This window comes from Papilio polytes, unplaced genomic scaffold (assembly GCF_000836215.1).
Source record: "Papilio polytes unplaced genomic scaffold, Ppol_1.0 DF821400.1, whole genome shotgun sequence".
Classification (NCBI taxonomy): domain Eukaryota; kingdom Metazoa; phylum Arthropoda; class Insecta; order Lepidoptera; family Papilionidae; genus Papilio; species Papilio polytes.
This window is the reverse complement of record NW_013527804.1, coordinates 5,201,101-5,227,561: the sequence shown is the minus strand read 5'-3', so window position 1 is coordinate 5,227,561 and position 26,461 is coordinate 5,201,101. Positions and strand designations below refer to the sequence as shown.

The 26,461-nt window shown below is 32.3% G+C and overlaps 1 protein-coding gene across 1 annotated transcript in view; it reads left to right on the top strand.

Moving 5' to 3' along the window:
- Positions 1 to 1,419: 1,419 nt before the first annotated feature.
- Positions 1,420 to 26,461, top strand: part of LOC106108967 (connectin-like) — a 119,205-nt gene continuing 94,163 nt past the window's right edge. Inside the window, exon 1 of the mRNA XM_013290339.1 lies at positions 1,420 to 1,541. The gene's annotated coding sequence lies outside the window, so the exon portion shown is untranslated. The remainder of the gene's footprint in view (positions 1,542 to 26,461) is intronic.

The window sequence follows — 26,461 nt, the reverse complement described above, 5'->3', positions numbered from 1 at the left end:
ATATATATATATATATATAAGGAAAGGAAATATATATATATATATAGATAAGTCGACTAATCCGAGAAAATGTTACTAAAATAATATATAACATTTAAATATGATGACTTTTCACTTAGGAATTGTTGTCGGAAACCAGAAATATCTCACGTTTGCGTATAAAAGAATAACGATAATCTTTGTTGTCAGATCCGAGTGTGTTGTGAATATTCCGAGTTCCCATGGCTTCGCGGAAACCCTCCTTTGATCTCATACGTGAACAATTTGCGTGAACGTGTGATATATTGGATAAATAAAAATGAGGAGTCAGTGCTTTGCAATCCGATTATACATTACAAGTATTCAGAGCATGTTTGACAGCAATATTCGTCAATAAATTAATAGATTGTGGTTTTTTGTATGGACATTCGGAAAGCAAACTTAAAAGAAAATAATTTGCCAAATAGATTGTGTGTACAGTTTATATTTTTCTTTTTATTGGAAGTTGTACTACTGGTACTGGTTTACTCTGTGTCGGTTCAGAAAGGTTTTTAAAAGTAATTGACTTTTGAAAGCGACCTAACCTCGTGGTTCAAATTCTGCAACAGTTTACTTTAGCATATAAATGTTTATGTTTATTCGTTCCCGCGCCGGGTCATGGCAATTACAGTTAAGTTCATAGTTAACAAATTCAACTGTAGACGGTGACGGCAGTTTTGTTATTCGCAACAAAATTTTCCAGTTACAATTCCGTCAAAAACTTTATTCGTAGCGGCGCATAGCAACGTAGCGTTTGCTACGAGTCTACGCAGTATTTCAATACGAGTATACGTAGTTTTAACGAATTTCGAATTGCCACGAATATTTTGTTATTGTTTTCAAGTAACGTTATTAAAAATTTTAGCCAATTACTTATTCATCTATTCCAAAATTCATTCCACTTCGTACTAATATTATCATTATGTTTGTTAGAATTTGGACCCTAAGCAGCTGAACAGATCTCGATGAAATTGTGCCAAATTTCATACATAACATATTCTCTACTTAATTTTTTATTTACTTGCAGACAGAATCACGGGCGAAAGCTAATACTTTTATAAATTAAAAAATGAAGATCCTATTAAACTGTCACATAAAACAGAAACACAAAGATAAAGTTAAGCATAAACTCATAATAAAATTATATCAATCTCGAATGTAAAACCTTAGCCACAAAAACTGTATGAATTTCATCGCGCGAAAATTCACAAGCTGATATCTCTAATATTTAAGATATCACCTGAGACGTGTATTCAAATTTCACACTGCATCTTACGTGTTATTGCATAAGTTTCCCACCAGATGGCTGGGGCGTCGAAACTGCGAGTACTAACATCCTGTGATAGTTGAGTTGTGAATTTCCATCTAGTCGCGCCGCAGCCGTGGTAGGGGATACACGTATCGCATCCCCGTTGCGATACTGTTACGTGTAAATGCGAAAATATAACGGACTCATAGTGGTTTTCGTGATTGTGTTTTGTGTGATGTTGTTCGAGTTGTTTTGTATTTAATGCATGCGTATGGTAAGTATTATTTTTAAATAAGTTAAATAAATAAATTAAATAAAATAAATCGCATCAAGATTTTACGCATTAATTTAGATTAAATTCTACTATAGATACATCCATTTAAGTCTCTTTTTTAGGTATTTCGAGGATTATTGTCCATGTTCTACGAATTGAGAACCTTTAATTAGCACTTTGTATTAAAAAAAAAAACGTTAAATTTTCTAATCATTTGAATTTAGACGTCCAATATTGAAAAAATCTCGTTTTCAATTAAATAAATTGAAATGCAGAAACTGACATTAATATTATTTTAATTAGTGACTATATAGACGTATTATTATTTTTAATGTTATGTAGTGCTAATTATGACATATAAAAAGTGTTTGCTTGAAATGTAGCACAGATTATATAAATATAGGTATTATTTAATCTTTGTCGAGGTGTTACATCCGGAAAATTGCAATTAACTTCACCGCGCGTGACAAAGAATAAAAGTCAAGGAACTGCCTCTAAGTAACCATAGCTCATCTATTATCTAAGCCGCGTCGAGGGTGTTGTTAGAGGGGACAGTGTGATAAATTAACCACAGATTAAGTGGCCGTAGACAACTTTGAGTTCTTACGGCAGATGACATATTAATGCTGGGTTGGCGAAGTTTCCATTTATTTTATTGTTAACTAGTGATTCATTAATTTTAAGGTTAACTAAGTTTCAGCAATTTAAATCTCAAGTTACTTATCGGAAATGCATTTCATGAAGTTATCGAACTAAAAACACTGATGAATGGTTAAATGTAGCTAGGAAACCGGCCATAAGTCTTGTAAAGAGGAAAAATAAAATGTGTACACAGTGGTTAGGAAATTCCTGTTATTGGTTTTTTAGTAAGTAAGCGGAAAGTTTTTTAGGTGGCGTTAAAAATACTAGATTCTTGAGATGTACGTAAGTATGGGATTCTCTTTATCATTATTTTTAATTATAATTTCCACAATCTTCTTTGGATCGCGTATATTACTTAATCTATGTACTATCATATTGTTATTATAAACAATTACAGGTTACATACTTAAAGCTACAAATGCGTACGTAAATATAGCCTGTGTAGTAAGTTCAAATATTTAATGTTTATACACGGGCAAATAGTTTGAATGATTTGTTATTTAAATACATTTAATAAACATGGATCAACGTTTCGGATTTATAACAAGTTTAATGCGAATTTAAAAATAAGAAGAGAAAAACATGAATATAAAATGTTGCGAATGTTATTTGGAAATTCTAAAAAATGTTAGGTTGTTGAAATAAAAACAAGCATAAAAACTCCATCAATTTTCAATTCGGTAAAATATTGATGTGTTTGTGTTTTGTTAATTCAGTTTGTAATATATACGGATTGAAATCAAAACTACAACTTTTAATTTGACACATTTTTAAAATGTGATTTACTTTATAATTATTTCACCAGTAAGAAAAAGCTATATCAAACTAATATTACTAACATTTATTTTACCACTATGAATATTACCACGGAAACAAAAAATCAATGACAATAAGTCATAGATATAAAATAACTTATAACAATACAAAGATAATTACTTACGTGGCACGCGTTAGATTGATTTTTCTCCGAGGGCCGTTAATTAACTGTTGCTACGTAATATCTTGTTATTTGCCGCTATTCTTTATATTTACCTTTTATTTCGATACTAGCTGTTCCCATGCGTCTTCACCCACATGGCATTATAAAAACTTTATTTTATTACTATCTTTCGCCCGCGATTCCATCCGCTTGGAACTGAAAATAACAAAAGTGAATAGCCTATCTGTTCTTCTAGACTATTCTCTACATCTATGCGAAATTTCATCAAGATCAGTTCAGCCGTTTAGGCTACAAACTCTAACAAGCATTCATCCATCCATGCATCCATCTAAACTTTCGCATTTATAATATTAGTTAGATTAGTAAGATTTGCATGTCTCAAATTATCAATTGCAAATATCAAAATGACATGACATGACGACAAATCATGGCAACCTTGCTTCCTTGATGTTGGCAGCAACTTATGGTCTATTTCCCAAATTAAGGTTTTTATCCAAAATGTTTTCCCCCTAAGGTTAATTGGCGTTAATATATAGCAAAGCGTAACGTAAGTGTAAGGCTTTGTTATAAAAAAGAATTATTTAAAAATATGCTGTAATTCCTGACATCTTAGGCAACAAAGAAGTGTGTGTTTACGCTTTAATATAATAGTATAGATAATTTTAATAGCCTTTCTAATAGCCAAATTTTAGTCACGTTCGGAAAAGGTGGGAAAGATGGGTTTGATAGTGGAGTCTCTTCCATCAATTAAGGATAGTCACCGCATACATATGTAAATGCAGATGTCTATGGACAGCGGTAGCATCGCCTTAACAGCGAAGTTAGCCCGTCGCATGTTTACCTCCTCATAATATAATAAAAGCTACTATAAAGATGTGTAAATGGACTTATCAGGACAATTGTGTAATGTCTGTTGTTCTTTCACAATGTTCACAAATTTTTACCTGAGTGATATCACTCGGGTAAAAAATTGTTCAAGATGAAATATCGCTTTCTTCTCTCTTTAGCAAAATAAATTAAACACAAATGTATATATAATAAGAAGAAAATAATTTTTTGTATAATTCGTTTTCATAGAGATTAATTGCTTTGTCATTGCGAAAAAATGTAATTTTTTTTAATTTCGGTGAAAAATATGAATGGCGTTAATTTAATAACAAGTTATAAATTTCAAAGCTTAATTAAGACAAAGAGGCGTCGTATAAAAACGTTTTCAGCAAAGAGTTGAGAAGGATTGTTCTTTAATTCCGCGGCGTTCGTTGAGCCTCCGTCATGACAAATGTGTGCCTTCTGGAAACGCGCGAAATGAAAAGATTTTAGCCTCTCAAATAAGCCTTCTTTCTCTTAACCGAATTTTCGACCAAGACTCGACAAATGATTCCTTTGTTTTTTTCAGTTTGAATGATTATACGAAGGGAAATGCGGTTTTGAATGAAAAGGCATTAATCATTTTCTTTTACGCAAGGATTCAAAAACGATTTGAGAATGTTCATTTTTATTACTGTAATATGAAACATATTTCATCTGAAAATGAATATTAATAAAAGCAAAAAGCCGTGTATTGTACACCACAATTTTCTGTAATACTGATAATATAAATACGAAAGCTTAAAAGGATGGATGTTGATATGAATATGATAAAATTTAGCATAGATATAGAGTATAGTCTGGCAGAACAATTACGATGCTTTCCTTTTTTTAACCTTTTTTAATTTCCTCGCAGACGGAGTCGCGGATGAAAGCTAGTATATCTATGATAATTAATTTATAATAATACAAATTATATAAAACAAACAGGTAGTTAAAATTCAAACTACATTTTATCAATTGCTTTGTTTATCGAAAACATTGTTGTTCTAAATACAAAAGAAAGTCATAAAACTGTTACAGTTATACAACTTGTTTATTCCCACGTTTTATTCGAAAAGTGTTTAGTTTTCTTCGATTTACACCTAAAACATTTAGCTTGAAATGAAGGAGTAAAATATACAGACGAATTGAGATCCTCCTTTTAAGAAGTCGGTTATAAAAGGTAAAGTAATGAAAAACATTCCATGGAAATCAATGACACATATACGATAATAATTATTTGTAACAAAAATGTAAAAATCTTCAATTAAAGCGTATTTTACAATCGTGGTTCTCCTTTAATATCTTCTTTGGGTATCATTAAAAAACATATGGTTTTTGCGGCGCCATATTTTTGTATATGTTGAAATTGTGTTTTGTATAATTTCCAATGAAATTTAAAAAATCCGCAAAAACTTTAATGTTGAAGATGTACATATTTTCTGTGTTAAAGCTATTTATTGAAGTACCAGTTTATAGACAAAATTTCATTTAACAATCTTACTAATATTATAAATGTGAAAGTTAAGATAGATGGATGTTTGTTAGAGTTTGTAGCCTAAACAGCTGAACGGATTTCGATGAAATTCGGCATAGATGTAGAGGATAGTCTGAAAGAACACATAGGCTACTCAGTTTTTTTTTAATCTCGCGCGAACGGAGTCGTGGGCGAAAGCTAGTAGTTTCTATTGGTTAACATAGTGTGTATACAATACTGTACTACATACCTGTTCTAATACTCTGTTCGTAGAATGTTTGTTATTTAGTTTATACTTAATCATATTAAGAACAAATTTATTAACTTCAATATTCAGATAATTCGATACTTCTTAAACGGAGGCAAGTTTAATTATTCATGACGTAAATACAAAATCGATAGACGCCATCCATTTTATATTGTCGCTGAATACCATTCCGTACAGTGAGACACATTTGCCTCTACGTACGAATAAATTGGTTTTACAGCTTATTGAAAAAACATCTAACCTTTGCTCTTTAATGAAAAACACGTGGTTGTTTATACAGTTCAATCATCTTTACATTAAAACTAGCTGTCGCCCGTGACTTTTTTTTATTTATTAAGCTAGCGCTTGGCCACGATCCCACCACCACCACCACCTGAAGGGAGTGACGCTGCAGTCGAAAAATGCTATGCGCTAGCTTAATAGCTGTTCACTCTAGTTTTGAAGGCCCCCACGTCATATTTGGACGGGAAAACTGATGCCGGCAACTTGTTCCAATACTTTGCAGTACGCACAAGGAACGATGACTCAAACTTTTTCGTTCGAACTCGCGGTACCTTAAATACGAAAGGATGGAATCCGGCCGTATGCCTGAACGTCCGATGGTAGAATGGTGACGGTGAAATTATATCGTGACTTCGTCAGCGTGAAGTTAAAAAAAGGAAATATCTCCATTTCTATGTCCTCTACATCTATGCCAAATTTCATCGAGACCCGTTCAAGCTTTACGCTACAAACTCTAATAACCCACTTGCCATTGACAACTGTCGCGCTAGTATACGTAAAAGCAGTAGTATAATCGTATTTAAAAAAAAAGGAACTCACTAATGATATACGGATTATGCAACAAAAAAAAAACACAGACTGCGCAAAAAAGAGTACGGACCAAGAGTCTGTAGAAGTTGAATTAAAAAAAAAACTCTCATAACCATCTAAACTTTCGCATTATTAATATTATCAAGATCATTTGCATCTAAATAAGAAAAAAATGAGATTAAAAGCTACAAAAGTAGGATACTGAATAAAGTATGTATAGATGACGGCAGGATATGACGGCTGTTAGAGATGTATTAAAGAATAGTACACTTCCGGTACAGAGTGTACTGTGGCGGAAGTTCATAAGGTCAAGTACAGATACGTGACATTTAAAATATTAGTATTTTTGCTTAATTTACTATAATCTAATCTGCTCGATAGTCTAATAGACACTAAGCTAAAGTTGTAAATGATCTTTGGAATCGTTGCTCTGAGATTTGACTTGTTTAAGACATAAGTTTATCTACAGTTTAACAAGATAGAGCAAAGTTTTGTCGATGAGTAAGATAATTCGCAAACTTTTGTAATAAAACAGTTGTTGAATTAGAAAAAAAAGAAAGCCTATGTACTCTTATAATCATATTATATAACCCGTTAAAATCTGCTCCACCATTTAGGCTACATACAAATCATCATACATAGACAGTATATTTATGTTTTTGCTTAAATAGGGGTTAAGCAAAAACATAAATATACTAAACTACTTACGACAGTAAGTATAAAAATGTAAAAATATGAAAAATTGTCTTAATTTGTCAATTAAGATAATAATAAATATGCCAAGATTTTATGTATTTTTTAATATTTAAACAAATCCAATTTCATGAAAAAGTTAGGTAGGTATATTTTGATTGTAAAGCCCGCTTCACACGTTCAGTTTAACGTCCTATGTGTATAAATTTTCAATGAAGTGAGATAGGTTTTCCTTGTAATATGTTGTGATGTTAATTAACGTACCTCAAACTGACTTAAGTTGTCTTTGATTCTAAAATAATTATTAAGTTGTTAACGTCTGGTAATATTTTTATGACTAAGAAAGACTTATTGCATACAAAATGTTTAGGATTGTATTGGAGATGAGCCAGATAGTTACAGCTTTTTCATAACTAGCGCTATAATAAAACTCTTTCGTTGTGGGATATTGAAATTCCCACTAAGCTTTATGGAGGCCATATAAATGCCAGCGACCTATTTAACACGATTTTGCGTACATTTAATAACTGTGATTAAATTATCTAATATGTTAGGATCATGTTAACGTACAATTGTTTCGATTAAACTGTTATATGAGTTTAACATTGGTATTTTTATTAGAACTGGTTGAAGTATATAAGTTGAAATTATGCTAATATTATATGATAAATGCGAAAGTGTAGAATGGATGTTTGTTAGAGTTTGTAGCCTAAACGGCTGAATAGATTTCGATGAAATTTGGTTTGGATGTAGAGGATAATATGGAAGAACATATAGGTTTACTCAATTTTTGTTCTTTTAAATTCCACGCAGACGGAGTCGCGGGCGAATGCTAGTTTAACCATAATGCTTTATGAAAGATTTTCAGTTAAGTTTAGTTAATTTTTCTGTTTGTAAAAAGTAGCTTTATGTACTTTTTAATTTTAATTTTAACTGTGACAAATAAGTTCATCTGTTAGCTCAATCAGAAATTAAAGATGGAATGTTAATGTTGTTACTGTATTTTAATAGTTTTTTTATATTATAGGGTGGCAAACGAATAAGCGGCCACCTAAATCCGCCGAAATAGCGAACTGACTGCTGCCCATAGATATCAGCAATTGCAGAAATGTTGCGTACCCTTAATCGACGGAGAAGGAGACGCACATGAAGAGAATATATTCCCTTTTTATACATTTCCTCCACCGTCAAATCCACGTTCCCTTCCCAATCTTCTCTTATAAGAAAAAGAGTGGGAAAGAAAAGGCCTTTCTTAGAAAATCCCTTATTAAGTAATAGTTAGTAGTTAACATTTTAGTATTTAATATTTATTTTATGTAATTGTACACGTATTCTTATAATAAGACGTCTTATTAGGCAGACGTCTGAGTTTAATTAGAAGCCAATTTAGTCGCTCGCTCTCTTAAATCGGAGTGTTTGAAGTATTTCTAAATGTGTTTATAAAATATTTTGTAAAGTTTAATTGCGTACTTTAATATTAAGTAATAATTGAATTTGTTTTATAACTAGCTTTCGCTCGGGACCCCGTCCGCGTGAAATTAAACAACAAAGATATATACATCTATGCCAAATTTCATAGAGATCCGTTTAGCAGTTTAAGCAAACTATGACAACCTTCCATCCATCTAAACTGTCGCATTTAACTATAATATTATAGTATAATGTAAACAAAAGATTAATTTTGAAATGTTCCATAAATTCCATGTTAAAAATGTTCATCAGTATATACGCAGTGAAACCATGTCACATTTTATTAAGCCATTTTACGTGACATTCGCCGCTCCAGCGGAGCGTAGCTTTCCAGACGTCAATTTAATGCAAGTATTTATAAGTGTGGCCCTACACTAACGCAGGGAAGGTGAAATAATGAGGTGACTTGTGCGCTAGCACCATTAACCCATTTCGTATTATGCATTTTCATACATATATGCTAATTTTAGTTTGAATATATGGAATGTTTAGCTAAAGAAATATTCAGTGGCATGTTAATAAGATAAATAATATAAAAGCAGCAACAAACCATCTTTTTCCCTTTCTTATCCTACTTCTATATTGACGCACCAGGTTGTCGTCGTCCAGGCTGATCTATCTCCCGTCTTCTCCATCGACTTTTCTTGATCACCTTTTACGCACTCCATCCATCTCTTTCTAAGAGAAGGAACAAAGAACATTGCAAAAATATCATAGTGAGGAATACTAAAATGAGTTAATACAGATGAGATTGGAAAGCTAGTTGTTGTGTTGACTTACAATTCGTGTGTTGACTACGGGTAGTGTATTGACTACCCGTGGTTGTCTTCTCTGCCTGCTTCACAAAATGAGGCAGCCGTATTTCGGCAGGCGATCGGAAAGCTTACGTTCGTTTCAAGTACCATTTTATTACAATTGTAAGTTTAAAAAAAGAACAGACTTGTTTGTACAAAATTTGGATAAACACAAACCTTCAACTCCCTGCGTGAGAAATAACGGAATGCTGAGTATTTTTTTTTCCGTATATTCTAGAATTAAAGCGTACGACTAATTTGTTATCCTCGAACTACCCTGTAATTTTCAATTATGCCTCAAGCCCGGAGCTTTTAGGAAATTAATCTAATTCAAATCAAATTCAGCGAAACATTTGGTCTTTTAATTCGTGCAAAGTCGGGACCTGTCGACTTGAAATTCATACGCATCAATGAATTTTATTTCAAATGTTAAATTAGAGGCTCTGAATCTGCTGAAATTACTTTCGTGTTTTAATGAATGAGGAACAATTACAAATTGTAAATATATTCTGTCAGTTTTGTTGATTTTTATTATATTATTACTCTTTTGTAGAGTTAATTCTTTCATTTTCACATACTGTTGTTTTAGATACTAACTTGCGATATTAACGGCGTTAATCGGTAATTATCGGAGACTCTTAGTGTATACTTTAAATGAGAAATCAATTTACACACGTGACAATATGATAAAAAGTATGAAAGCATGTTTCGAATAGTCTCACTTCTACAACAAAGAACATAACAATATTTTAGCGCAATTAATTATTAATATTAAATATCTTTCTGATATTTGTGGTTTTAGCTTTGAAACAAACTACACTAAAACTAGTTCTCAAGTTAATAAAGTCTTATTTGATATCAGAGCCAAAGACTTGTACACAACAATGTAATTAAAGCACGATTAGTCAAATACTTAGAGTGCGATTCCAAGAAACACGACAAACGGCAGAATGTCGCGTGGTGATTGCAGACACATAATCGGTGTCATACATATGAGTAATACAAGGTAATGAAGACTGCTGTTGCGGCATATGCAGTCCCTTTCCACTGCCGTTTTAAGCGTTGTTCGGAATCCCAACTTTACCTTTATGATTTTGAGGTCGTAAGTCCGAATCTATCATTGTATTATTATCGTGAAACAAACTGTATTGTTTTTTACGAATTTATGAACTCGATTTTACATTTTACATTGCGCTACTGTGGAATATATACCAGACAGATTTTTAGTAAATTAATTTTGTTTGCGTCGGCTTCATAAATTAATTAAGAGTGGTTTTTACTTTATTTGTATAGTATTGAACTTTTCATTTCGGAGAATAAATAAATTACTCGTTGATGTATTAAATTTAAATATCAATTTTGTGTTTCTTCATATTTTTATTTTATGCATTTTTATTATGAGAATGAAACTAAATTTATATTATTATTTCACAGAAAAAAAATTGATTGTTTGTTTGCATTGAATTAAACCGAAAATATTGAACCGATTTCAAAAACTCTCACTTTCACCATTAGAAAGCTACACTGTTACTGCGAAATCTTACTAATATTATAAATGAGAAAGTATCGATGTATTTGTTAATTCATAAACTGTTAAACGAATCTCGATGAAATTTGGCATAGATGTAGAGCAAAGTCTAGAAGAACAAATAGGCAATTTAGTTTTTTATACGCTGACGGTGTCGCGGGCGAAGGCTAGTAGGCAATTGCCTAAAATGTTACTACTACGGGAAGAGTAGATATATGATACTTTGCCACCCTGAGTAAGTTGAGACGGGTCAGTGGTTGTTATTCACAGTATAATTTTGCAATTTTTTTATTTTAATTTAATCCAGTATGTTAATATTGCTTCTCTTGTAACCTTTGTAAAAACGTAAACAAGATTAAATCGTCGTGCGACCAAAATGAAAATTCTTGATGGAAGCCGTAAATTATGAAGCGTACAAAATGAACTCCTAAAGATTGTGAAATTACGAAGCGGTGAAGCAAAAAATTAGTAAGATTACAAAATACGATACTCGCGGACCTAAATTTATTTCATAACGAAACTGAATTTTTGGACATGTATAAAATGTCTTAAAAATAGTACGGTTTTATGTACCAAAGTTATAGCTAATTAAAATCGTTTACTTAATTAAAAAGGACATAAACAGTAAATTCTTTTTGAAAAAGTAGTTAATTTTTTTTTAATTGATTACTATAACTAAAATAATATGCCAAGAAGTCTATCTTTATCTTACCTTCTGCAATTAAGAATTAGTTAACTCAGTGACGGTCAAATACTAAAACAAAACATTAATACTTCGCTTAGCCGCTTACACTCCGACGCACGTTAAGATTTGAAAGGAATTCGGAGTTTAAGAGCGCGCACACCTTTGACCAAACTGCCGCACAACTATTTAATCGCACTTTAATTCCTATGAGCTTATATGGAGGTGCGTACACTACTCAATTTTTTAGTTGTTAGCAGCGCAATGTGGATGCCCTCTGCCCCACTTTAGGGACAAAGGGCAAGAAGAAAAAGTAACTAAACAGTTGAATTGGCTGCGAAACAATCGACAATCGCACAACAGTTGTGAACGTGGTCTTATCATTTATGGCGATGCCACATATTTATATGACGTTTCAATATTCAGCCGTTAATCACCCATCAAGGAGCAATCACTTCTAAAACTTTTAATACTCAAGTAAATTATTTTAAAACGAGGGCTTTTCCAGTTAATTAGATTTATCGTTAAAGCGATGAAATTGCCTAGTTATTCAAGTCAGCGACCACCGCAAAAAGCAACTTTTCGAATACATTTTCTTGTAACTTATACAGTTAAAATATGAAAGTCTTTCATTCAAAGGACCGTGAATACTAACTGATAAGGGTATGATGGATGTTAAGCTCGGGACTCTCTTAGAGTTAGTATTTTTTATATTTCGCGTCGTACTATTTTAAGAATATACGCTCATTATATGAAACCATGAAGATATATTAAAAAGATTCTGCGCTTTTACATGATTTTTCCCCCCTATTAACAGGAGAGTTTCTATAGAATTCTTAAATATTACTTACATTATAAATGCGATAGCTTAGATGAACGGATGTTTGTTAGAGTTTGTCTCCAAAACTGATTTACGTTATAATGAAATTTAGCATAGTAGTCTGGAAGGACACATGTGCTACTTTTGTTTTTTGACCGACTTCCCAAAAGAAGGAGGTACTCAATTCGTCGATATGTTTTTTTTCTCAATTCTATTCGGACAGAGTCGCGGGGAAAAGCTAGTTATTTTTAATTATGTAGTAAAGTACTCATTAAACAAATGAAATATTTCTTCTATACGTCAAACATCATCAGCTACGTACCGAGGGACTCAAAATCTACCTTAAGTTATTGGTGACTAGGTCAAAGTCAACCACGATATACTGCGGGTTGGAACATATCTGAATTTCCTCGAAAATATGTGCATATTATAGGTCAAGTGCTTACCCTAAGCCACCGACCATCTTTTTACTACTACGACAAAAATGCCGTTTCTAAAGTTCGGAAATCTTAAGAGGATTTTCTCCAATAAGATTTCTTATCTTAGAGAATTTTTGTTAGATAAATGTTTTCATCTTTAAGATGATAAAACAGCTTTGTCGAAGTATTTTACAATTAAAACTTAAGTCACTAAAGACTTAAACACACTGTACACTATTCCTTATTAATTTAATTTAATTGCACGTTTACTCCTTATCGTATTAAGTGTCGAAAATGATTCATTTTTTTCTGAATGATTGGTTGTATTATATTAATATTTTACTATAGTGCTTTATATTAAAAAAAAACACATTTGTTTTTTCGTATAAGTTAGTTATGAATGACACTTCGTTAGGACATACACATTTTTTCCTCTGTTGTGGCTATTTGCAGGACGATCGCCTCGCAATCCGAAATTTTTCCGGCCGAATATTGCTCTTTCGTTTTCGTAGGCGCTTTTTTGTGCAGGATCGCAGGGCGTGCAATCTGTACAGTTCTGTGTAACTTCATCACCTATAGTCCTTCAATAGTATATACGTTTATTTGCATAGTAAACCGTATCTTGTAATTATGTACCAATCTGTGTTTTGAATTAACGCAGTTTTAGTTTTTTTTCTATAATAAATCGAAAATTAATATTGTCCTCCGTGTCCGTAACCTTCGCATCGGCAGAGGTGAATCCCTTCGTCTCCGTATCCGCATCCGCATCCGTTAAAATGGCCTCCGTTACAACCCTAATATTTACATATGTCTTGCCATTTTTACGATTTCGCATAGATGAAAAGTAGTAAAGCGTAGTGTCTACAAGGACTTTGCATGTAAGCGCACTTCAACAGCTTAAACTCCTGGAACTATATTTTAGTCTTGAAGACTACCGAGTGCTTTTTGAAAGTTTTATGCAAGTTCAGGAGAATTCCGTTGTTTGAGATGATTCGCCTGTTTAAAAAGATTTCTTTAAGTTTAGAGAATTTATTTCTTTTCCTTTAACTGTTGTATATTTTTAAAAATTTAATTAGTATAGATATGTTTAACGTACATGAATTTGCTCTTTATTACTGTAAATGTAAATGAAAGATTACGCACTATGTTATTTCTTTTTATATCCGATATTAAAAGTAATGGTTGGTACAGCCAGCTAGTCGATTTTTTTTTAATTACGCGTTTTAAAAATAATATTCAAAAGCTCTAAATTCAGAAATGCCAGGCATGTTAAGGTACACTACGGTTAATTTCGTGTTCATTTTGCTATTTAACGTAACATAAATAACATTGCAAGCCTGAGTTCTCTGCGTACTACAATGAATTTACATTATGGATTTTGTGTTAAACAAAGCTTAAACTCAAACGTCGGCTGAAACTTGAAGCGTATTTGTCAAATTAACAATTTAATTAGTACAGCGCATGCCGCGTTGTTGTTATGAATCCATTATTGTTTTATTTGAGCTAGAAACACAATTCATCGTTCACTTCACGTATACATATTCTAATAACTTTCAACATACTTATGTTTAGATCTACGCAATATAGATAAGCTTCTGGCACATCTTTCAAGATCTGCCACTAGGATCAGAGACATCTGTTGGTTGAAAATAGAAAAAAACATTTTGTGTAGTGATGATAAGTCGGCGTCAATAATTTTTATCCTGTCGACCTTGGAATTGTGCTTATTATTGATTACTTGAGTAAAACAGTGGCATCGCAATCCATTTTACAAGGATATGTGACAAAAAAATACATCGATTATTTTCACTCTAATTTAATGATGTCCACTTATCACCAACACGATCGATTCTAATCTGATATAAGAAGCTAGGAAACTATCACGTTGACTGAATCCTTGTCGAGTATTTCTTAGAAATGTTTATGAGCTATTAGTAAGGATTTAATAGCTCACTTAATATTAGAAACGTTATAAATGTGTCGTTAAGAAATTTATAGAGCCCATTTGTCTTGTTTAGTGTGGTATATTAAAGGAGTTATACGTAGAATAAAGTCGATTAAACGATATAGTTGTATTTTGTAAACAGATTTAAAGGCGTTTAATTAATTAGAAAAAAAAAAATAACTCGAGTATGTTTTAAATAAAAACTGACGTTTATTTTAACAACTAGTTGGTATTTATTTATTGTTTACATTGCATATTTTAAATTTAGAATTACTAAATGACAATAAAGGGCTGCTATTGGCTAACAATTATCATAGCAATCTTCCTTCTTTGTTACTATTACGTTGTAGTTTTAACCCTTACCCGCAATAATTTTTTTTACTCTATTACGCCCATAATGAATAGCGTGATAATTTATAACCTATAGAGTGTCGTAAATGTAGGTCTTCTGTGATAATTATTCAAAAATATGCTGTGATTGCTGACATTATACATTTAAAAAAAAGTCTGTGTTTACACTTTACTATTTTAGTATACATAAGTCTAGATTATCTCTTAATAACATCAATGTTTTCAACCAAACAAATCTGATATGAGTCTGTGTGTAAACGCATGCATTTATTCAATCTTGATCGCTCTGAATACGATCTGTTGACAGGCAATGCAAAATATTACGGCGACAAGCATCGAGTAATTATAACGCCATCTATCTTGTACCGCGATGCCCTGACAATTCGAACAGATGGAACGTGATAACTTGTTATTATTGTTGAGATATCGATTTATTATATGAATTTTAGTTAAATTAAATTATCATCCTTGGCTAAATTGTGTAGCTAAGTAATGATTTGTAATTGTATGAAGAAACTTCTATTTTTATTTAACGTGAAGGATAACATCGTGATGCAACCTGCATATATCTGTGAAGAAATTCAAAGTGTGTGAAGTCAATCTGAAGTGGGTCAACGTGGTTGACTATGGCCTAGTCAGGCAAACTTAGGGTAAGCTCCGAGCTCCTCAATGGAGACGAATGAACTGGTGACTTCTAGTATTTCTAAGGTCATTGGTCTATCTAGTAATGAGTACGCTTACAAGATCGTGAAATTTATTTGGTAACCGATTAGTTGTTGCAAAATAACATAGCTTAATATTTCGTTTTATAACAATTTGAATAGAGCCTTATTTGTAACATGTTACTATTTGTAAATGTTTTGTGGTAAGCTGCTTTCTGAATACTTCCGTAACAATAGGATGCATTGCAGGGCCATGTCCCTTTAGAATTGATGTAGAATGTACACAATAGTGTGTCGTATGTTCTCAAAGCCGAACAAAGCTTCCGAAACTCGGAAAGCAATATTTATTTTATTTCTAATCTTTTAAAAACCGTTTTCGAAAACGTTAGTTCACTATTTTCAGGGAAAAGCGACGAGAAATTAGATCGTTCCTAAAATTGCGACAAGGTGAATTTTTAAAATTTACTTTCGCTGTTTTTTGAATTGAAGTAATTTAAAGATTACATAATCTTGTATTAATGTTATATTTCAAATAGCATTTAGCAACGTGTACAAAACGCGAACAGAAACAGTTTCAGCGAAACCATTTATTTTCAGCCACAAAGAAGCGTTTTAAAAGTTTTTCAGACGAGTGGGGGACGGGTTTGCAACAAGAAACAAGACTGTATTTCTTTGTGCGGGATGTTGAGTGTTTCTCGAGTCGACACTGACATGTTTAGGTTTACTATGAGAGCGCTGGGCTGTATCTTTACTTTTTTTTACTCCTGCATTTTTAAGAAAACGTTGGTTTAGTAAAACATTAACTCTGTGCCATAAAATATAGTAAGACACTGCTTAACTAAACACGTGTTTTAATTTATTTATCGCTAAGGTTATCGAAATTATGGATGTCAACTTGATAACATATGTAATTTAAGGAGGTTGATAGGTTTTTTTTTAATTTATTTGTTTCGACGTTTACATTTTGATTTTTTTTTTAATTAGAATAATTTTAACATAGAGAGAAAAGATAAAGGACGAGTAAAAAATGAATGTGAGTATTACAAATAGGAGTAAACCAACGAGGTTTTTTCAATTACGGTCACCCATATAATATGATTTTATATATGATATGGTCATGCATATGGTTTTATATAATATATTTACCGTCGTTTAAAGTGTTTTCGAAAGTTTAACCTAAATTATTTGAAACACGGTCTTATGGTAATAGTTTCTATGGTAAATCGTACTTCGTACTAATATTATAAACGCGAAAGTTTAGATGGATGGATGGATGTTTGTTAGAGTTTGTAGCCTAAACGGCAGAACGGATTTCGATGCAATTTGGCATAAACGTAGAGGATAGTTTGGAAGAACACATAGGCTACTTGCATTTGTTTTTTTTTAATTCCTCGCAGACGGAGTCGCGGGCGAAAGCTAGTCTCTAATAATGTAGTCTTTTTTATACTTTTTAAGCATATAAGCCTTGTAAAGGCATTAATTTAAGTACCAAATCTTCCTTGATAGTCAATATCTGATACGGGTTACGTGTGTATATTTAATTAATTCTCTCTGTTCACTAGGTAAGGGAAGGATTATTGAAATAACATAATTAATATGTACATTATATTGTGTATTAATTAATAACCAATGTAAATAATTACTTCCTAGCCTGGTGGTACTAAAACAAATAATTAGTTGGAAATAATTTATTCTTCAGTGAATAACACTAAATAAACAGCTTGAGAATAAATGAGAAAAAATAAACTGGGTAATATCAACAGTGGCCAATTAACCAATTTGAATATGACATAAGTTGTATGTGGTAGGTGCTTAAAGCTTAGCTGCGGTAGACGTGGCTTAGGTTTATTAAGGAATACATATAAGTTCACTACCGGATTAGTCGTATGTCAGACAATCCGTATTTAAAACCTATCGGCTTTCCAGCACCTAATACCAGAGGCGACTGCGTTTTTCTCTATAGTTGTCATAAATGTAAACCACAATTAGTATAAACGTATAGAACAACCGGTACACTGATTTATTGGGCACTGATTTATTGGTTATGCACAAAACAGTTTTCACACTATCCTTGCTATGTATAGTATGTATCAGATATCTTAGCCGCTCAGAAAATCGGGTCTCTGCACAGAATACAATTTTATTGCAGGGTGTAAAGTGATGCTGGAAGGGCAATGCGCGGCGCAACTATGAACTTGGGCCGTAAAGATATTTGCAACTACATAATAATATGTGTTTCCGGTGTTATTACAGTGACGGAATTAAAAGATGTGTGTCTACCAACCCGTATTGGGACAGCGTAGTTAATTATGACGGAGTAGTAGTAAAATAGGGTTACTGGTAACTTAGTTAACCTGAGATAAGGCTACTGAATGGTTAAAGCGTTGTACTCAGCTGGGATTAAATGACATCGAGTTATTTATGTTTACAAAATACAAAACGCGCGTCAGCAACCCCTTGAGAGTTCCAGCATTTTGAGTGTTTGAAATGGTATGTCTTTGTTGTGCGAAAGCACGCGGGTTAATGTTCTTGTTTAAACATATAGTTACAGGAAGATATATGATTTAATAGACCTTTTTGTTTGAAACAAAAGGTGCCTACGAAAGTGCACATACTTGCATTTCCTAGTAGACAGCATTAGTCTTATGGGTTAAATATAAAATAGTCTTTTTCTTGGTTATAGGACGTAACGTAATACATTTCCCCTTAGTATACGTCTCATTGCAAATCTATTTCCCTTCCCATCCTTACATGTAACATATTCAAATTCACTCTCCCTTTGTTAAAGATTGTAATTTTATAATTTAAGAACACAATTTAACTTTCAAACTTGCCCATTTTATACACTCTTTACCTTACATGTGACCGGCTGTAATCATGCCCTAACCTAATTACCCTTGGACGCACGACCGCGGGACAGTTATGTGGCATTGGCAACACCGCTGCAGTCACGTGCCAAAAGTTAGTCACGTCGTAAAGTGTATGCTCCAGGCATAATAACACGTACTGCAACATCTGGCGGCATTAACGTGCATCTCTAATAGATTATATCGCGTCTCTACAGAATACTGAAGATGTACCAATGGTATCATAAAGGGTATCTACGAACCGAATTTAAAGAACGTTTTTGGTGTGTTTGAAAACCCTAGCGCACTTCACTTTTTATTACTGCATAGAGTAGCTACTATTCTTTTATTTTGCTAACTTTGTGATGTAGTTTCGTTTCCCGTTAATACGTTACATTAGGGTTGTCAGATTCATAAACAAATTACAAATTTGGGATCGTGGTCAAGCGCAAGCTGAAAAAACTTAAAAAAAAGACAAAATTTTTACGTCTAGCATACTTTAATACTAAGAGTTTATTCAAATCATACTCTAAATGTCAGAAAGTATAAAAAGCTTTCTGTACAAGTGTACAAGGGATTAACGCTAAAAGATGAGAAACGAATTCCACGAAATATTTTAAGACTCTTAAAAGGGACAAAACATCTTGTGAATGTTTTCATTACGAAAAAACTCTGCCTTTGATAAACAATATGGTATTGTTTGATCTTAGGTCGATTTTTAGAGGTCTTTTAAATCAAAAAGATTAAAGGAGAATCCTTCTTCTTATATTGTTTAAGACGAGTGTAGAACAACAATCGAATAAAAATAATGAATAAGTTATTTGGTATTTAAGTAAGTAAATTAAATTTAATTTCATTAACTGTGGCATTTATATTTGACAAACATGATTTACTTTGCTTATAACTAAAAGACAATTTATAAAATTTTAGTCTGTTCGCAGATCCCATTTGTCCCAGATAACCTCAGACACGGCCGGTATAGATTTTGGACTGTCATTGGAAGATAGCTGATGTATGCCAAAGTAAAATCAAATGGTTTTTTTTATTTTATAATTCTTTGCTGACTAAATTACGAGCAATTATTAGCACTACAGAATTACACTCTAAAACTAATTTAGCGACGATCTGAATGAACAGATCAAATAGACTTTAAAATGATTACGAAGAAAGTTGATAGGTAAAAATGAATATTATTGCGAACTTGACAAGTTAATTGATCAATAATAACTAAGGTCAATTTTGAATAGAGGCCGTGGGAATAAATGAGGGTATAATTCAACTTGGAATATTTCCAAATAGACCTTAGTTAGCGTCGTCGGAGTGGCTCAGTTCAAGTCTTTGACTAATGGTGTGACCGAGTGATTTTTAAGAAAAACAAGTCGGTATTTGAAAGGAAATTCAGTTTTTTTTTGTAGATAGGTAACGTTCTTCTGACTTCTCTCGACCCCGTTTTATATAAAGAATTTTCTTTTATAATGCATAACCTATTTTATGACCTTTAAAATGTATTCATATTTATTCAAATGATTTTAACATTCAAGACTTTTCACATTGGATCACCCAATTACATTTTTTATTTTTAAAAGATGCTTTTTTAATTCTACGTATATAAGCTTTTACCACAAACAGATGTTTAAATTTTATGGTAATTTATCACACTAATAATATAAATGTGAAAGTTTAGATGGATGGATGGATGTTTGTTAAACTTTGGAGCCTAGATGGCTGAAAGGATTACGTATAAATTTGGTACAGATGTAGAAGATAGTCTGAAAAAACACATATACTACTATCTTTTGTTTTTTTTTGTAATTATACGCGGACGGAGTCACGGGAGAAGGCTAGTTAAATATAAATCTGTTATGTTCTGTGTATTACGTTAGAGGTTTTATTATGCAATTGGCTAATGATATTTTCAGTCATCAATTGAAATTTGAACACTCAACTATATTAGTTTTGCTAAAGCGTAAATGATTGAATTAATTTGTTATCGTTACGAGAAATTAAAAATAAATTGTGTGAGTACATGTTCTTCCAGTCTATGTAGTACATGTGTGCCATTTAATCGAGATGCGTTAAAACGATTTGGAGAGACGTAGTAACATCCATCCATCCAAAATTTCGCATTTACAATATTACTATGTACGAGCTGAGGCCGTAAACTTTGTTACTGCAAATTTGAACCACCCGTTACGCCATTTTGACAGCCAAGAATTAAAAAAATAGTAGTAAATAATATGCCCGTCTATGTCAGCTACCCTTCAGTGAATGTCCGGTCGAAATCGGCCCAACCATTTTGGAGATTACCTTGAACAAACGCGGCTTGCGGACAAACAGACAGACATTTTTAAACGCGATTTTTGTTATCAGCAACGCAAATACATCATCTTCCTAAAATCTGGAAATTTTCTTTTGACATTACATACACTCCAATTTTATTACATGTATAGATAGTTAAAAAGGTAATTTCCTTATTACCGATCTGTTGGACCGATTTTGAAGTAATTTTCGACAAGTAAAGTACTAAAGATGTTTTAGACCACAGCAATGAAAAAGTTAATATGTTAATAAACCTTGCGTAGTATATTTTATCCTAGTACTAGCTGTCCCCATGCGGCTTTATCTGCAGGTAATTATAAAAACTTTATTTTATCGTTTACATTTGTCTATTCATCAATTGTAAACAATATGACATGACATGATGACAATCCATAGGAATCTTGCTTCTTTGAAGTTGACAGCAACTTATGGTCTCTTTCCTACATGAGTATTTTTATCCAATTTATTTACCCCCAAGTTTAATGGCGTGAAAATATATAGCCTAAAGCGTGAAGTAAGTGTAGGGTTTTTTATTAAAAAAATAATTATTCAAAAATATGCTGTATTTACTGAAATCTTAGGTAACAAAGAAAGTGTTTACGCTTTATTATATTAGTATAGATATTCATATTTAATTCTATTGTAACCGAGTCAACAGCGGACAACTAAATGAATTCCTTTATATGAAGCAAACTTGTGTTGTATTGTGAAAACTTGTTTGTATGGAAATTTCGACAATAATTTCTGCCTGATGTATTGTTTCCTTTTAAAATTGTTACTATAATTTATACTAGTGTTAGTTCTACTTTATGTTTGTTTATGTAATTAGTTGTATAAATATTGATATGTTTTTGAGATGCAGTACTGTAATTTGCAATTCAAACATTGACCTACGCATAAGTAAACACGATTAACAAATCCATATAATATCTGGCTCTCACACTAGACTTTCTGCGCGTAAAAATAAAAAACAAAATACGTAGCATAATTTTAGTTTCTTTCCCAACCTTTTCTTGTATAAAGGAAGGGAAGGGAATGGTGGAGTAGATGCATAAAAAGTGTAAATATCCTCTTTATGTGTTATCTTCCTATATTAAATATGGGTAGACAGCGCATCTACAATTGCAGCTGTCTATATATAGCGGTCACTTCATCTTTACGGAGACTTTAGGTGGCCATTCGTTTTATGTATGTAATTACAAAGCCTATGTGTTCTTCCACGCCATCTTTTTACACCTAGTTTATTCAATAATACTTGGGACGGCCAACTGGTCAACCACTCCCGTTCCAAGTATCACGTTTATTACTCCGAACATTACTATCTTTACATAATTTAAATATACCAGTTTAAATTCTAGCGCTGTTTCTTTTTCCTTAATCTTTATTTGATTTGCTACATTTAAATCTTTAACAAAGAAAATTATATTCGCAGCTGTCGTATGCATATTACAAACGTTAATTATGCATCAAGGAATAAGTTTGACGTCATCTGGTGTCTAACGCGCCTTTGAATTTATGGTTTAAGCCGCTTTTCTGAGCAAAAAGTGGTGTAGGAGGAAATTACGAGTATCGTTGGATAGCGTAATCAAGGTAAAATGTTTACAGATGATATTCAGTTTAATTTATTAAGTTCTAGTCCACAGCACTTAAAGTAATAGTTTTGCAGCAACAGCTAAAATTTATCCTCGTCTTTAATTTTCTAAACCTCTTTTGAAGGATTTCTTTGTCTCGGTTCTATGTTTAATCATTTTTCTAGTTTCTCTTCAGATATAAATTGTGTTTTGAAATTAAAAATATTCCTTACGATAATTTTAAAAGCAGCTTCACTTCTTAAGTGTATTAATGATCGCGACCTGGAACTAAACTATCGCACAACTGTTTAGTCTCGCTTTGATTCCTATAAGCTTATATGGAGGAGTACACAATACTCGATTTTTAGTTGTGTAACTAAACAGTTGAATTGGCTGCGTAACAATCGACAATCGCACAACAGTTGTGCGATAGTTCAGTCAAAAATGTGCGCCCGTTATAAGAATGATCGAAAGAACGTAGAAATACATAATTGTAAAGTAAGATGGTCTTTAAATTATCAGGAAGGATCCGATTCCCTTTTTATAGTGAACTAGATGTTGCTCGCGACTGCACCCGGGTAAAATTAAAAATAACAGTAAAAAACGTACCCTATGTTACTAATATCGTAGCTTTTAAATGGTGTAAGAATTTTTGTAATCGGCCTTGTAGTTTTTGTGTTATGTCAATAAATACAAAAATACAAAACTTTCCTCTATATAATATTAAGTGTAGATTAACAAGTATGGATTTAATTCAATAAACATAATATAACAAGGAAGGAAAATGTGTCGAGAGATTGTAGAATTCATTTTTTTAAACCGCTGCATTTTCTTTGGATAAGCTCCAAAATTTTGTGGACAAAATGTTCCATTAGCAGTTATTATACATTACGAGCCTTATTATGTTTGCTGTAATTTGTCTAGAGAATATACTTGAAAATGGGAAGAAATTGTTTTAAACGTTTTAGGTCAAAAAATGCTGAATATTATAATTTAAAATTAATTAAAATCTTATCAAAACAAATTTTATTCAACGATAAATAAATTTGATTATTTAATATGATTTGAAAAGATGGTCCTTAAGTTTCACTTTAAGATTTGGAGACGTGGAATTAGACTATTCAAAGCGCCTAATTGTATAAAGTAGGACTTCAATTTTCAGTATAACTAAATGTAAATTTAAAAAATCTATTTGTTTTATAAATCTCTTTCATTTTCTCTCTTCTTACCACATTCATAAACGTCTGCGATCTCTATTCTTGAAGTTCTCTTTTACGAACCCCACTTTGTTCGTCTGCTAGATGGATAGCTTTATGCAATATGGGCTCAAGCATGCATATTTAATCAGTCCAATGCATAGAGTAATAATAATAATTAAACCTGTACATAAAAAGAGAAAAGTTCTATTTAATCGATTCTTAATTAATTTAAAATAAATTTATTTTATAACACCAGGTACGACCCTCACCATCTCTATGGTTGGCATTCCACAACAGTGCGGTTTTAACGGAATTTTCTGCTTCGCACAGCCGCGTTGTGGCACGGTCTATCCCCAGCGGTATTTCCAAGCCAATACGACTTAGAGTCCTTCAAGAAGCGCGCCTATCTTTTCTTTTAAGGCCGGCAACGCACCTGTAGTTCCTCGGGTGTTGCATGTCCATGGATGTCGTTGACCACCTCAGTGTTCACGCCGCTCGTTTGCCCCCATTTATCGTAAAAAAAAGTTCTTGATGTAGCCAGTAATGTTATTAATTTTTTTATCTAAGTTTTGCTTGACTGATTCCTAAGTATTATAAGGCTTATATTGAAGTATGTTCAAACTATATTGGTTTATGTTTCGAAACATTATATGAGCCGAACAGCCTTTTTATCTGAGGAAATCCAATCGCTATGTAATTTGTCCTTGTTTATGTAGCAATAAACACAACTTTCAGTACGACCGTAAACGAAAGTTTTAGTTTTTTCTATATTCGTATTTATAAATATTTTATTACGCGTCGGTATTACATCGTTTTTAATATTGAGATATTATTTGAACAGTAGACAATCTTACTAGTATTATAAATGCGAAAGTTTAGATGGATGGATGGATGTTTGCTAGAATTTGTAGCCTATACGGCTGAACTGATCTATGAAATTTGGCATAGACGTAGAGGATAGTCTGGAAGAACTCAAAGGCTACTAACTTCTGTTCTTTTGCACTTCACGCGAACGGAGTCGCAGGCGAAAGTTGTTGTTATAAACTTCTAAATTATATTTTTACCGTAATATTTTCCAAACTAAACTTATGTAAGGAGACTTTATAGTATTAAAAAGTAAAAAACAATATACATTTATTTTAAAAGGAAATTTCTTGTATATAACAAACAAACATTCGTTCTTGATCAATATTGTGAAGTGAAACGAGATTCGTGCATCACTTTAAAACGCAATTTCCACTACATTTTATTACTTTAAACTTGGTTTGCGGTTTTTATGTTTATTGTTGGAAACTTTTGTTGCATTCAGTCTGAGAACAATCGTAATTATTCGTAAGATTGTGATAGTTGTGTTCACGGCAACATCTTATCGCGGTCTATTGTTATACAAGTTTGAAACAATTTTTAAGGTTTATTTCCACTGTAAAATAAGATTTTGTTGTATTAATTCGTTTTTCAAGTACTAATCATTTGAATGATCTTTTTCTCTTTAATTTAAACAAAACATCTTTTTAAAAATAACTCTTTGGGAAATTCCCAAAATTTCCGGTTATTTTAACGTGGAGCGACCGGGATATTTTTTCCCATTGGAAGCAATTGATTGTAGAGCTGATCAGCCCAACGGGAAAACCCAAACTACTTATTGTTTCTTTAAAAGAACATAAAAATAAAAATGAACCTGTTAGCTAAGTATCTTGTGTTTTTCTCAAATTATTTGTTTTACTTGTTTATCCTTTCTCGTACATTTTAAAGACGTATTCTGAAATATTCATGTAATTTTACAATGGCCGAATACTGACTGATTTGCTAAGAACATAACCTTACAATTGAATTTCAAATTACATTTAGAACCGGATAGATAATGGATGGAAAAGTATTCCGGGAGCGTCTTCATGAAATTAAGTTACATTCATATCGAATTCAGTAAATCCCGTGGGCCCGGCAATTCGCAATAAGCTGAGGCTTTAAAAGTTTAAATCGATTCACTTCTCCAAATGTTACTCATTTTATTGAAAAAGGTCCCTCGTTTATTCTTTCGTCGACAGCGTTGTTTTAAGAATTTAATAAATGACGGTCACCATCTGTATTTTTATATTAACTGTCCCGTGATCTCTCAAGTTAGTGTAATAAGATGAACTGTGTATAAATCTGCATAGAAACGTTCTTACTAATGTTATGCGTTGGATGGATGTTTGTCACAAGGTTATACCAGAACTACTCGATAAATCTGGATGAACAGTATAGCCACTAGAGATAAAGTAACATTCGAATAACGCCAATAACATTTGATAAGTCACGGTCACGTATTCATTCCTGTAATTTTTGACACATTTTGTCGATTCTATGAGCGACAACGCTGAACGAATATCACTTTGTCTATGGAGCAGATGTTGAATACTATCTGGAAGAACACATAGGCTCCTAAGATTTTTTAAAAATATTAGGCAAATGCAAAGCATTAAAAATGCGAAAGTTTGAATGAATTTTGTTATGACGTATCTCCAGAATGGCTGTGTGTATCTGGATGAAATTTGGATGAACAATCTTTTTTTTGACCGACTTCCCAAAAGAAGGTGGTATTCAATTCGTCGGTATATTTTTTTTTTTTTTTTTTTTTTTTTTTTTTTTTTTT